At 41.1% G+C, this 12704-nt stretch overlaps 1 long non-coding RNA gene across 3 annotated transcripts in view; it reads right to left on the bottom strand.

Moving 5' to 3' along the window:
* LOC134337734 (uncharacterized) overlaps positions 1–12704 on the bottom strand; it is a 103715-nt gene that overhangs the window by 15941 nt on the left and 75070 nt on the right. For 2 of the 3 annotated variants that reach the window (XR_010016053.1, XR_010016052.1), the window contains exon 5: positions 8709–9008. The exons of the other annotated variant lie outside the window; for it this stretch is intronic. This is a non-coding gene — a long non-coding RNA (uncharacterized LOC134337734). The remainder of the gene's footprint in view (positions 1–8708; positions 9009–12704) is intronic. 3 annotated transcript variants of the gene reach the window in all.

The following is a 12704-nucleotide window of genomic DNA, read 5'->3' as shown; positions in this document are numbered from 1 at the left end:
CAATATTCAGGGACTCATCTTCGAGTCTGAACGAATACACCACAGTTGTTGCCAACTTCCACAATACCTGTATGGACGAGTGTGTACCTTCAAGAACATATCAGACACACCCTAACTGAGGATGAATCAGGAAATTCATAATCTGCAGAGGGCCAGATCTGTACATTCAAGACCAATAATCCAGAGATATACAAGGTCCAAATACAACTTACAGACATTGAGAGCTCAGTTATGGCTAGAATCAACCCCTGCCTAAGCAAGGACCTGGACCCGCTGCATTATGCCTATTGCCGTAATAGGTCTACAGGAGATGCACTCTCACTGTCTCTCCACTCAGTCTTGGATCTTCTGGACAATAATAATACCTATTTCAAGCTGCTCTTTGTTGACCGCAGCTTAGTATTCAACACAATCATACTGTCAGTTCTAATCAATAGTCTCCAAAACCTAAGCCTTTGTACTCTGCAACTGGATTCTTGACTTCCTTCCCCAGATACCATAGATAAAAAATAACATCTCCTCCTCAAGGATGTGTGAATATCCCACTCTATATATCCACAATTGTGTGGCTAGGCACAACCCAAATGCCATCTATAAATTGCCGGCAGATACAGCTACCACTGACAGAATTTCAGATGGTGATGAGAAGGCATATAGGAGCTAGATAAATACGCTGGCTGAAGGGTGTTGCAGCAGCAACCTTACATTCAATGACAGTAAGACCAAGGAATAGATTGTGAATGTCAGAAAGAGGAAGTCAATGAAACACACTCAAGTCCTCTTTGAGAAATCAGAAGTGGAAAAGATGAGCAGTTTCAAGAACCTGGGTGTCAAGATCTCTGAGGATCTGTTCTGGGCTAAAAATATTGATGCAGTTACAAAGAAGGCATAACAGCAGTTATACTTCATTAGGAGTTTGAGGAGAACTGTTATGTTACCAAAAACACTCGGAAAATTCTGCAGATGGACCATGGAGAGCACTCTAACTGGTTGCATCATTATCTGGTATAGAGGGGCCACTGCACAGGATTGGATAAAGCTGCAGAAAATTGTAATCTCAGTCAGCTTCATCATGGGCTTTAGCATCCCCAGCATACGCAAGAGCTTCACGAAGCAATGCCTCTGAAAGGCAGCATCTACCTTTAAAGAACACCATCAACCTCCTTTATTGCTACCATCAAGGAGGAGGTACAGGAGCCTGAAGACACTGTTTCAGGAGCAGCTTCTTCCCCTCTGCCATCAGATTTATGAACACTTTCTCAGTATTTTTACCTCTCTTTTTGCTCATATTTTATTTTATTTACTTTTTTACTACCCGTCTTCTAATCACTCTGCTACATAACTGGAGAAGGGAGAGTCTGCCGCTGTGCTTGGAGACAGTTGCCCAGGTTTTCTGTATTTTGGATGTGGACTTGGACTACAAACTTTTTTTCAGTCTTATAGTTTTTTTATATTCTGTTTTTTTTTGCCCATTCTTTCTCATTTGTGTGGGGAGCCGGATTTGGGGGTCAATGTGCCTGTTCCATTTTGTTCAGCTGTTTTGTGGGGAGTGGGTTTTGGGAGTTGATGTGCCTGTTTTTGTTCGGGAAGGTGGGATTCGGGGATTGATGATCATGCTGTCTTTCTTCTATTTCGTGGTTCTATAGCTACCCGGAAAAGAAGAATTTCAGAGTAGTACAGTATACTTTGATAATAAATGAATCTTTGAAATTTATATATATTTCTTATTGCAACTTATAGTTTTTTTATCATGTGCTGCTACTGCAAATCAACAAATTTGATGCTGTGTGCCATATGACATATTAAACCAGATTCTGATTGTGATGTCACCAGTGGTCTTCAAAGATGCATTTTCAAGCACACAGCCATAACCTACAATGCTATGACATTTCAAGTGCTCATCTCAATCTGGCTGTAAGGTTTTGGGTGTACTTGTCTCCACTATTATCTGAGACAAAGCACTCCAATCAGAGAGGCAGCTGTCCGTTCCAAAGAATGGCTAATAGAATTCAGACAATGCAAAGTATTGCATTTTGGTAAGACAGACTAGGGCAGGCTTTACACATAAATGGAAGGCCCTGTAGAGTGTTGTACAACAAAAAGTCCTCAGAGTAGAGGTACATAGCACCATGAAGGTGGTGACACAAGTAGACAAGGTGGTGAAGAAAACTTTTGCCATGCTTGTCTACATTGGTTTGAAAAATGAACGCATGAGATGGGAGATCATGCTATAACTGTACAAGATTTTGGTCAGGCCGCATTTGGAATACTACATACAATTCTAGTTGTCCAGCTGTAGGAAGGATGCCATTAAACTGGAGAGATTTATGAAGCTGTTACTGGGATTGGATAGCTAGTGAAATAAGGAGAGGCTGGATAAGTTAGAACCTTTTTGGTTGAAGTGTAGGGGTTTATAAAATCATGATGGGCACAGATAAGGGGTGCAGATTAGGTACAATTCTACAGCCTTTACCCCTTAACAGGGCAGTTCAAAACTAGAGAGGATAGATTTAAAGTAAGTGGGGAAGATGTAAAAGGAATCTGTCAGGCAACATATTCATATGGAGGGTGGTAGTGCTCCCTGAAGTAGTGGGAGGTGATGGGACTACTACAACATTTAAAAGGCATCTCAAAGTCAAAGTCAAACTAAATTTATTATCAAAGTATATTGAACAGTACAGCACAGGAACAGGCTATTCAGCTCATAATGTTGTGCTGAACCAACTGAAAGAAAATCCAAAACACGCAAACACTAATCTCTCCTACCTACACGATGTCCATATCTTTCCATTTTACCCCTCACACCCTCTTTGAAACTATCCCCTCTCACCTTCTTCATGCCCTCTGGTATTAGTCATTTTAACCCTGGGAAACAGATGCTGTCTGTCCAGTATATCTATCCCTCTCGTAATCTTGTAAACTCCTATCAGATCTCCTCTCCGCTCCAGCACTCCAGAGCCTCTCTTCATAGCACGTGCCCTCCAAACCAGGCAGTATCCTGGTAAACCTCTTCTGCACCTTCTCCAAAGCCTCAACATCTTTCCTATACTGGGATGACCAGAACTGTATGCAATACTCTCGATGTGGCCTAACCAGAGTTTTATAAAGTTGCAATATAATCTCTCGACTTTGGGACTCATGCCTCAACTAATAAAAGCAAGAATTGCATAAGCCTTATGAACCACCATATTGACCACTTTCAATCCCAACTATGAACTTCAATCCCAAGATCTCTGCTCAGCAACACTGTTAAGGATCTTGCCTTTAACAGTGTCCTGTCTCTTTGCATTTGCCCTGCCAAGGTGCCTCACCTCACATTTATCTGGGTTACACTCCATATGCCATTTCTCGGCCCATATCTACAACTGATCTATGTTGTGCTGTATTCTTTGCCAGCAGATGTCCTAGACCAACTCCCTGTGGAACACCACTAATTACAGACCTCCAACTCGAATAAGCCCCTTCAGCCACTACCTTTTGACTAATATGTCTAAGCCCGTTCTGAATCCAAACAGCCTATTCGCCGTGGACCCCATGCATTTTAATCTTCCTGATTAGCCTCCCATGAGGAACCTTGTCAAATGCCTTACCAAAATCCATGTAGATAACATCCAACACCCTACCCTTATCAGTATCTCATATCACCTTGTTAAAAAAACTCAGTCAAGTTGATAAGGCATGACCAGCCATGCACAAAGCCATGCTGGCTCTCCTTAATTAGGTCACAAACAAGAGAAAATCTCCAGATGCCGGAAATCCTAGCAACACACACAAAATGCTGGAGGAACTCAGCAGGCCAGGCAGCATCTATAGAAAAAAGTACAGTTGACATTTTGGGCTGAAACCCTCTGGCAGGACTGGAGAAAAAAAACTAACCGAGTAGAGGAGGGGAGAGAGAAATGCCAGGTGATAGGTGAAACTTGGAGGGGGAGGGATGAAACAAAGAGCTAGGAAGTTGATTGTTGAAAGAGACAGACCATGGAAGAAAAATTTTTAAAAGGGGTGGGAGGAGGAGCACCAGAGGGAGGCAATGGGCAGGCAAGGATTAGGCCACGGATTTCCAAATGCTCATATATCTTATCCCTAAGAATTTGCTCCAGCAATTTCCCTACAACTGATGTGAGACTTACCTGTCTATAATTGTCAGGACTTTTCCTTGTTCCGTTCGTAAACGGAGGTACAACATTAGCTACTTGACAGTTCTCCTGGACCTTGGCTGTGGCTAGAGAGGATATGAAGGTACTGGTCAGCCAAGCAATCTCGCCCCTTGCCTCTTTCAGTAGCCTGGGGTATATCCCATCAGGCCTTGTGGATTTATCCACCTTAATACCCATCAGGAGGCCCAGCACTTCCTCTTCCTTGACCTCTACATGTCCTAACCTATTTATACACTCAACACTGATCTCCTAGTCATCCATATCCCTTTTCATGGTAAATACTGAAGCAATGTATTCGTTAAGTACCTCACTCATGTTCTCTGCATCCAAAACAATGTTCCCCCTTTTATCCTTGAGTGGTCCCACCCTCTCCCTAGTTATCCTCTTGCTCTTGATGTATGTATAGAATGCCTTGGGATCCAGCTTAATCCTACTTGCCAAGGACTTTTCATGGCCCCTCCTGGCTTTCCTAATTCCCTTCTTTAGTTCTTTTCTGACTTCTTCAAACTCTCATGTGCTTTCTTTGATCCTAACTTCCGAAGATTTACATACTTTTTCTTGACTACCTTCATCACCTCCCTGGACATCGAAGGTTCTCTTCTCACAGGAACAAACCTTTCCTGTTCTCTGCAATTGATCTTTAAATACCCTCTACCTGTCTGATGTGGACTTGTGAGAGAAAAGGTATTCCCAAATAATTCTTCTTAATTCCTGCCTAAAGTCCTCGTAATTTGCCCTACTCCAATTTAAAACTCTCCCACAAGGAACGTACCTATCCTTATCTATAGCTATCCTGAAAGTTAAGGAACTGTAGGGACTGTTCCCTAACTGCTTACCCACTGAAAGGTCAGTCACCTGGCCAATATCATCATGCAACATCAGGTCCAATATGGCCCCACTTCTTGTTGATCCATATATTGATTTAAGAAACCTCCTTGGATACCTTAACAAGTTCTGCTCCATCTAAACCCCATGTTTCATGAAGGTCCCAGTTTATATTAGGGAAGTTGAAATCCCCCATGACAACAACTCTCTTATTTTTACATATTTCCCTAATCTGATTACATATCTGTACATATACATTCAGTGGCCACACTATTAGATACACCTGTACACCTGCTCATTAATGCAAATATCTAATTGGCCAATCATGTGGCAGCAACTCAATACATAAACGTTTGCAAACATGGTCAAGAGGATCAGTTGCTGTTCAGACCAAACATCAAAGTGGGGAAGAAAAGAACAGTTTTGTGGGCGAAATGCTTTGTCGTTGAGCGATGTCAGAGGAGAATGGTCAGACTGGTTCAAGCTTACAGGAAGGCGACAGTAATTCAAATAACCATGCATTACAACAGTGGTGTGCCGAAGAAGATCTCTGAGTGCACAATACATCAAACCTTGAAGTGGATAAGCTACAGCAGCAGAAGACCACAAACATACGCTCAAAGGCCACTTAATTAAGTACGGCATGATGGCGATCCTTGATAATGGATGTTATTTTATTGTGGCAGCACTCCTTGTAAATGTGCTCGATGATCGAGAGCGCTTTACCTATGATGAACTGAATTGTATGCACTATTTTCTGTGGACTTTTCCATTCTCGGACACTGGTACTTACATTCTAGACAATGATGCAATCAGTTTGGACACACTCCACCATGCACCTATAGAAGTTTGTCAAAGTTTAAGGTAACATGCCAAATGTAAATAACACTATTCTTTGCATTTCTGGTTAGATGCTAACTGCATTTCATTGGCTTTGTATCTGTACTTGGCACAATGACAATAAAGTTGAATCTAATCTATTCAAACTTCTAAGAAAGTAGAGGCACTGTCATGCCTTTATTGTGATGACACTTTACCTACTGGTCCCAGGATGGATCCTCTAAAATAATAACGCCGAAGAAATTGAAGTTATTGACCCTCTCCCCACTCCGATCCCCCAATGTAGACTGGCTTATGGACCTCCAGTTTCTGTCTCCTGTCGTCAAGAAATATCTCTTTTGATTTGCAGATGTTGAGTAAGAGGTTGCTGTTGTGGCACTGTTCAGCAAGATCTTCAATCTGCTTCCCATATGCTGATTGGTCACCATTGTTGATTCAGCCCCCTTAGTACAGAGATAAGTTGTAATTCTTCAGCCAGAGGGTAGTGTATCTGTGGAGTTAATTGCCACAGTCAGCTGTCGAGGCCAAGTCTTCGGATATATTTAAAGCAGAGTTTGATAGGTTCTTGATTATTAAGCATTTCAAAGGTTACGGGGAGAAGGAAGGAAAATGAGATTGAGAGGGATAATAAATCATCCATGATGGAATGACAGAGCAGAATTAATGGGCTGAAAAGCCTAATTCTGCTCCTATGTCTTATGGTCTTATGATATTTAAGAAGAAAATAGATATAGTGCACGATCAGGGAAATTATGTCAATGGGGAATTCAGAAAGGAGGAGAAGATGAGGTCTGGACATAACAGCCCTGAATGGTGGGGCCGGGCTTGAGGGCTTAGTGGTCTTTTCCTGCTCATATTTTCTTATGTTCTCATGTTCTCACATCTTTTTTGACTATCCACAATAATTGAATTATCAAGAAAAACAACAACCAGGTCTTCAAAAATCTGGTTCATCCTCAGTCTTTGGAAATGCTAAATTGTCAGATCTCTGTTGAGCTAAAGAAAATTTTTAACTGAAAGCAAATGCACAGCAACATCAATCAAAATCCTGCTGGAATACCAAGTTTTGATTTATCTATAAGACTGTATTTCATCAGAAGTAATAATGCAATTAACTGAGGTTACTGCAACAGGCAAAGAGAACACAATTCAGAGGAAGGATAGCTGTGGTGGGGAAGGCCTGTGGTTTATATTTTCCCACCTGAAAGGTCTAACATCAAAGTCGAGTTTATTGTCACATGCACAAACACAAGTGTAGACAGGTAAAACTTACTTGCAGCAGCATCACGAGCATGAAACACTACTGGCATAAAATTCACAACAAAATCATCAGTTAGACATAAATTATACAAGGAATTACATCATTGTAGTGCAAAGTGGTTGAAATAGTCATAGTGTTGCTCTACTGCGGTAGTGATTAGGGTTGTGCCGATTGGTTTAAAAACCAATGGTTGAAAGGAAATAAATAGCTGTTCCTTAACCTGGTGATGTGGGATTTCAGGCTTCTATACCTTCTACCCTAATGGTAACTGCCTGGATGGTGGGGAACTTTGCTGCTTTTTTCTACCCTTGTATGTTTGACAATCAAAATGTATTTTCACTGTAAGTTGTGGGAATCGGCTTCTTGAAATTGTGCCTGTTGTAACTATTCAGAGTGTATCAAAGAGCTGAAAAGATTCCAGGCAAATAAAACTGGGTGTTAAGGTTAGGGGACAGTGGGTGAATTTATCTTAGTTTGAGCAAGAGAAAGAACAGTACAATACTTTGTTGTCTCAAAGGGGAACATGTAATTACAGCTGATAACCACTGGTGAGATTTTAACCTGAGATGTCCTCACAGCCATGAGAACAACAGTCAAGAAAAATGACTATCAGTCACCAACAGTTGTGAGGAAATGTAGAGGAGGTTTGACCCAAACTCAGAGCAATGGAGAAAATTTAGCAGTGAGCAAGAACTTCAATAATAACTTTCAAAATAATATGCCATAATGGGCCACAAAACAAGAGAGAACAGATACTTAACACAATAATATAACAAGGTAACTGAAGACTAGGAGCAACTGACTGAGTCTGACTGGTTTGATGGGTGACAAGGGGGTGTGGATGAGAGCTGGGTTTAAATAGGCTGCAGGTGGTGAGCTGGAGACACCAGATAGCTGGGTGAGGACTGGGAAGTGCCTCCCATTGCAGGCCTGACAAGACTGCCCCTCTACGGCAGGCACCTGATGGTCCAGTAGATCTGATTGGGGCTGGTGAAACTCCTTGATGAGCAATGGAATCAAGATGTAACTGGATGTAACCAAGATCTCTCCGCTGCCAACCAGGTACCACACACCCAATCCATAATAATGTGAATCCATCAAAATGACGAACCATGTACATGGGACCAGCCGCCACCATCCTTGGTTCCGGAGATGCAAGCTCAACTGGGTCGAGTGGTCCATGGACAATGGGCTTGAGGCTGGACATGTGGAATGTAGGTGTGACACTGAGGTACAGGGGCAGCTGGAGCTGGTAGGTGACTGGGTTGAGGTGATGGGTAACCTTGAAAATACCAATGAACTGGGGTGAGAGCTTATGGGCATCATTGCAAATTCTTCCCAACACTTTCAAATGACTGACCCTTTGTTTTGATACTGTAATGTGACCTAAACATCTGAATTTCTTATCCAGGGGAAATACCTTTCCTACATCTAGCCTGTGGAATGTTGTAAGAATTCTCAGTGAGATTCCTACCTATTCTTTTAAATTCTGGAGCATATAGGGTTAATCTACTGAGTTGTTGCTCACACAGCAAACGCTCCATCCCTGGAATCAATCTGGTGAATCCTTGCTGTACATTCTCTGTAGTAAATGCCGATGTTTTAGATAAAATGAATGCACTTACCACAGGGGGTGTGGCAGTCACCAAGGTCCCATTGATCTGTAGTAGGGCACCTTTACTCTTGTAGACAAACCATCTCAGAGCAAAGGCTTGTATACTCTTTAGCTTCCTATTTGTTCCATCTGCATATTGGTTTTGAGTGAATTATGTACAATGGAACGTCGGTCTCTGAATATCCTTGCCTCCACTCTTATCAAAATGTAGTCAGTCCTGATGAAGAGTTTTGGCCTGAAATGTGTGCATACTCTGTTGAGTCAATCTTTGGTTCATTCATGTTGTCAAGAATTGGAGAGGAGGCTTGACCTAAATGCGGAAGAGTCGAGACAATTTAATGCTGAGCAATAATTTTACTAATAAATTGCAAAATAGCAAGCTACGAGGGGGCCACAAAACAAGAGAGAACAGATACTTGACACGACAAGGTAACTGAAGGCTCCGAGAGACCGGTTGAGGCTGCCTAGTGTGATGGGTGAACACTGGACTGTGGATGCGACCTGGGTTTAAATAGGCTGCAGGTGATGAGTTGGAAACATGTGGCAAATGACTCCTGTTAGCTGGGTGGAGACTGGGATGTGCCTGACAGTTGAATTGTTTTAGATGGACTCTCAAGTGCTCAGCTTGTGATGTTAAAAGGCTGGGTGATGGTATGGTGGAGATGGTGGTTGTGTGGTCTGTCGAGGTAGGGGTAGGTACAAAGAAAGTGCATTGCAGACTGATAAATAAGGCCGACTGAGAAATCAAGAGTCATCTTTACTGTAAAAGTGATGCAGAGGGAGTTGCATTGGCTGGTAAATTAATTTGCTATAATCTTTCCATCTCAAATGGGACTACATCACCACAGAATAAAGAATTATAGAGTGCTATCATTTGTTAACACTGTAGGTTGGGCTCTTGCCTTTAACTAGAGGTAGTTTAGTTTCCAGTTTGTTATAACTGTTGGAAACACGTGCCCCAGAAATACTTTTACAAGAACATTTTCTGATTGTTTATCCAACATGTTTTCTTAGTTGCCTCAAGAATGAGTATGCTAATTCGGCAAACACTCTGTGCTGAGTTTGCAGATTCTTGTATTTTGCTTAATACATGTTTTTAATCTTATGAAAGATTGTGCAGCCAAGAGATAGAATAAAATTGAAGTTCCATTCAGGAAAATTCCTAGTTACATAGCTTTCATCCCACAGAATACTTTTAATGCATTCCCTGATATTAAGAGATTCATTACATTTCAGAAACATTTCATGAGATGATCTGGTCAGTGTTGTTGGTAAACATTATTTACCTTTTTCTCAGTCCATTGGAAATAAAACCTACTCTGTCTGACTACAATAATCATTAGTATTATTATTTTGGAAAGTAATCAATTCTACTTTCCCTGCTGTAAAATATTCCCTAGGGACAGGAGCAGGTCACTAATTACTTTGGTGAACTTCTTGTTTTCTAAACAAGAAGATGACAAAACTGAAAGAAAAAGAAATTTCAATAAATATTGAAAATAGATTCATCCATAGTTTCTAGCTTAATGGTTTGATTGCAAACATTAGGTTTTTAACAAAGCCTAATAGACTACGGTAATTTCTGGCAGCTTGGCTGACATCGTATAGTTCACAGTTTTTAATCAAGCAACTCTGTAAAATCTGATTGAAAGGCTGACAATTGAATTTCTCATGAATTATGCATAACTCCCAGACATGTATACTGTAAACTTGTTCAGCGTAAACCCACTAATAAGATCAAGATCTGAAGGCAGAAGATATGCGTGTGTGGTATCTCATTTGTCTAGCTTCCCAGATGGGATAAAAACTGCTTCACATTTATGAGTATTTGCAATCAGTAAGATGGTAACACACACAAATCAACCTTCCTGAAAAAGGCATTCAAGGATTTGAGAATTTGCTCAGAGTCTCTAAGCAATTCTTCTATTGCAGAGCAAGGACCTCGAGAGTATCATTGATTGAAGTTGTTTCATGATTGCTGATAGGATGAAAAATACATATGAGTCTAACACTGGATACTTATAGTTCAAGCAAACATGCCTGAAGGCACATGCACAGTAGAAATAAAAGCACGTGGCCACTCATAGACACACACACAATCTGACACACGAGACACATGGAACATAGAACAGTACAGGAGCTGGCCTTTTGGCCTACAGTGTCTGTGCTGAACGTGATTCCAAATTGAACTAATCCTTTCTGCCTGCAAATGAACTACGTCCCTCCATTCTCTGCATATGCATGTGATTATCTTAAAGTCACTTGAATGCCAAAAACTTGGAAGTATGCACTACCAATCTCAAGAACAAAGTCTATTCTATTGCTATAACACTTGATCTCTCTGACTACCTTATCAGAGCCCTTGCACTTTATTTGTCTACATGAACTGCACCTTAGTGTCCATATTGTCAATGCATGTATTGTGGATGTGAGGGATGGACTGCTTCAGCTTGGTACTCCACGACAATTACTTGTCTCTGCACAGACTGAGGCTATGGACAGTCTCACTTTTGTAAGCTTCAATTCTGAAAGCTATTTGCTTACTTTCATCTTGTGCATGATTTGGTTTTTTCCCTCTGCACATTGGGTGTTTGACAGTCTTCCTTTTTTAAGTTGATTCTGTTTTATTTTTGTTTGGTGGCTGCCTGTAAGGAGATGAATCTCAAGGTTGTATAATGTATACATACTTTGATAATAAATGGACTTTGAACTTTGATATTTATGTGTGTGGACGTGATTTTTGCCTGGCCTGTCAGGTTTGTAACAACAAGACTGACAGGAAGATTCAGTACAAATGCTGATGAAGTTTCTGCCCAGCAAGTAAACCGCACCCTCTCATCTTGCATAAAGACTGTGATTTGATGTATTTGTCTCTACAGCCACCACCAATGGGAGCTTTGGTCAAACATATATTGGTCCAGCTACATTGATAATCACAGCCAAGAAAACTCACCAACACATTTACCTCATCAAAAAATTAAAGAAACTGGCAAGTCCCCATTAACAATTACCAATGTTACCAATTTTTATCGATGCTCTGTAGAAAGCGTGCTATCTGGATGTATAATGGCTTCGTACGTGTGACAATAATAAACCAAAAACAATGCCAATACTGATACATGTTTGCCATTCATATACATTTGTAGATGCAAGATTTCTAAACGTTTCACATGACCTGTGAGGCCTGTTTCACTGTTAGCTACCGTTGGCTGTTGAGTCCGATGACACTCCCACAGATTTCATCCTCCCATCTGGTCATCCTCACACAAAGCACCTGATTACCAGTGACCAAGCGGCCACCAGGCACTCCCTTACGCACCACAGGTGTTCCCTTACATATATATGAACTTTGATAAGTGTGGCGCCTTTTATTTTCCTTTTATATTTTATTCTGTATTAATTATATAGAAACATAGAAACATAGAAAATAGGTGCAGGAGTAGGCCATTCGGCCCTTATAGTTCCAGTAATATCTATAAACTGTATATCATTTAATTGCATCTGGTGTATTGTCTGTTATTTGGGTGGGGTGGGGTACATCACACAGCATCCACACAAACTATTACCCAGTTTGGTGGGGCCGAGGCTGTTTCCCTAGACGACAGCGAGCCGAACAACACTGAGGGTGGCCAGGTGGGGGGGGGGTGCGGGGGGGCGGCGCTACACACACACACACACACATAGATTCAGCATCCTTGTTTGTTTAAATAATTCACTACAGATTATATGTATAAATAAGTGAATTGCATACATCATCACGCTACCATGTGATATGTGTGCGCTGCACTTAAAGTAAACTCAAAATTAGAGCTACATTTTCAGACTCCCGTGTCTTCCTTTGGGTTAGTTTGATGCTTTGAAGTTACGGAACCTGACAGCGTGTCACTTGATATGCATAGAGAGACAAAAGCAGAGTTCAAGATCCAGAAATTTGTCTGTATAATACCAAATTAAAACACATTGTAAAGAAGAAAACTGAATGATTGCACTTTGAAATCTCAGCTTG

This window comes from Mobula hypostoma, chromosome 25 (genome assembly GCF_963921235.1).
Source record: "Mobula hypostoma chromosome 25, sMobHyp1.1, whole genome shotgun sequence".
Taxonomy (NCBI): domain Eukaryota; kingdom Metazoa; phylum Chordata; class Chondrichthyes; order Myliobatiformes; family Myliobatidae; genus Mobula; species Mobula hypostoma.
This window is presented reverse-complemented; position numbering and strand designations above follow the sequence as displayed.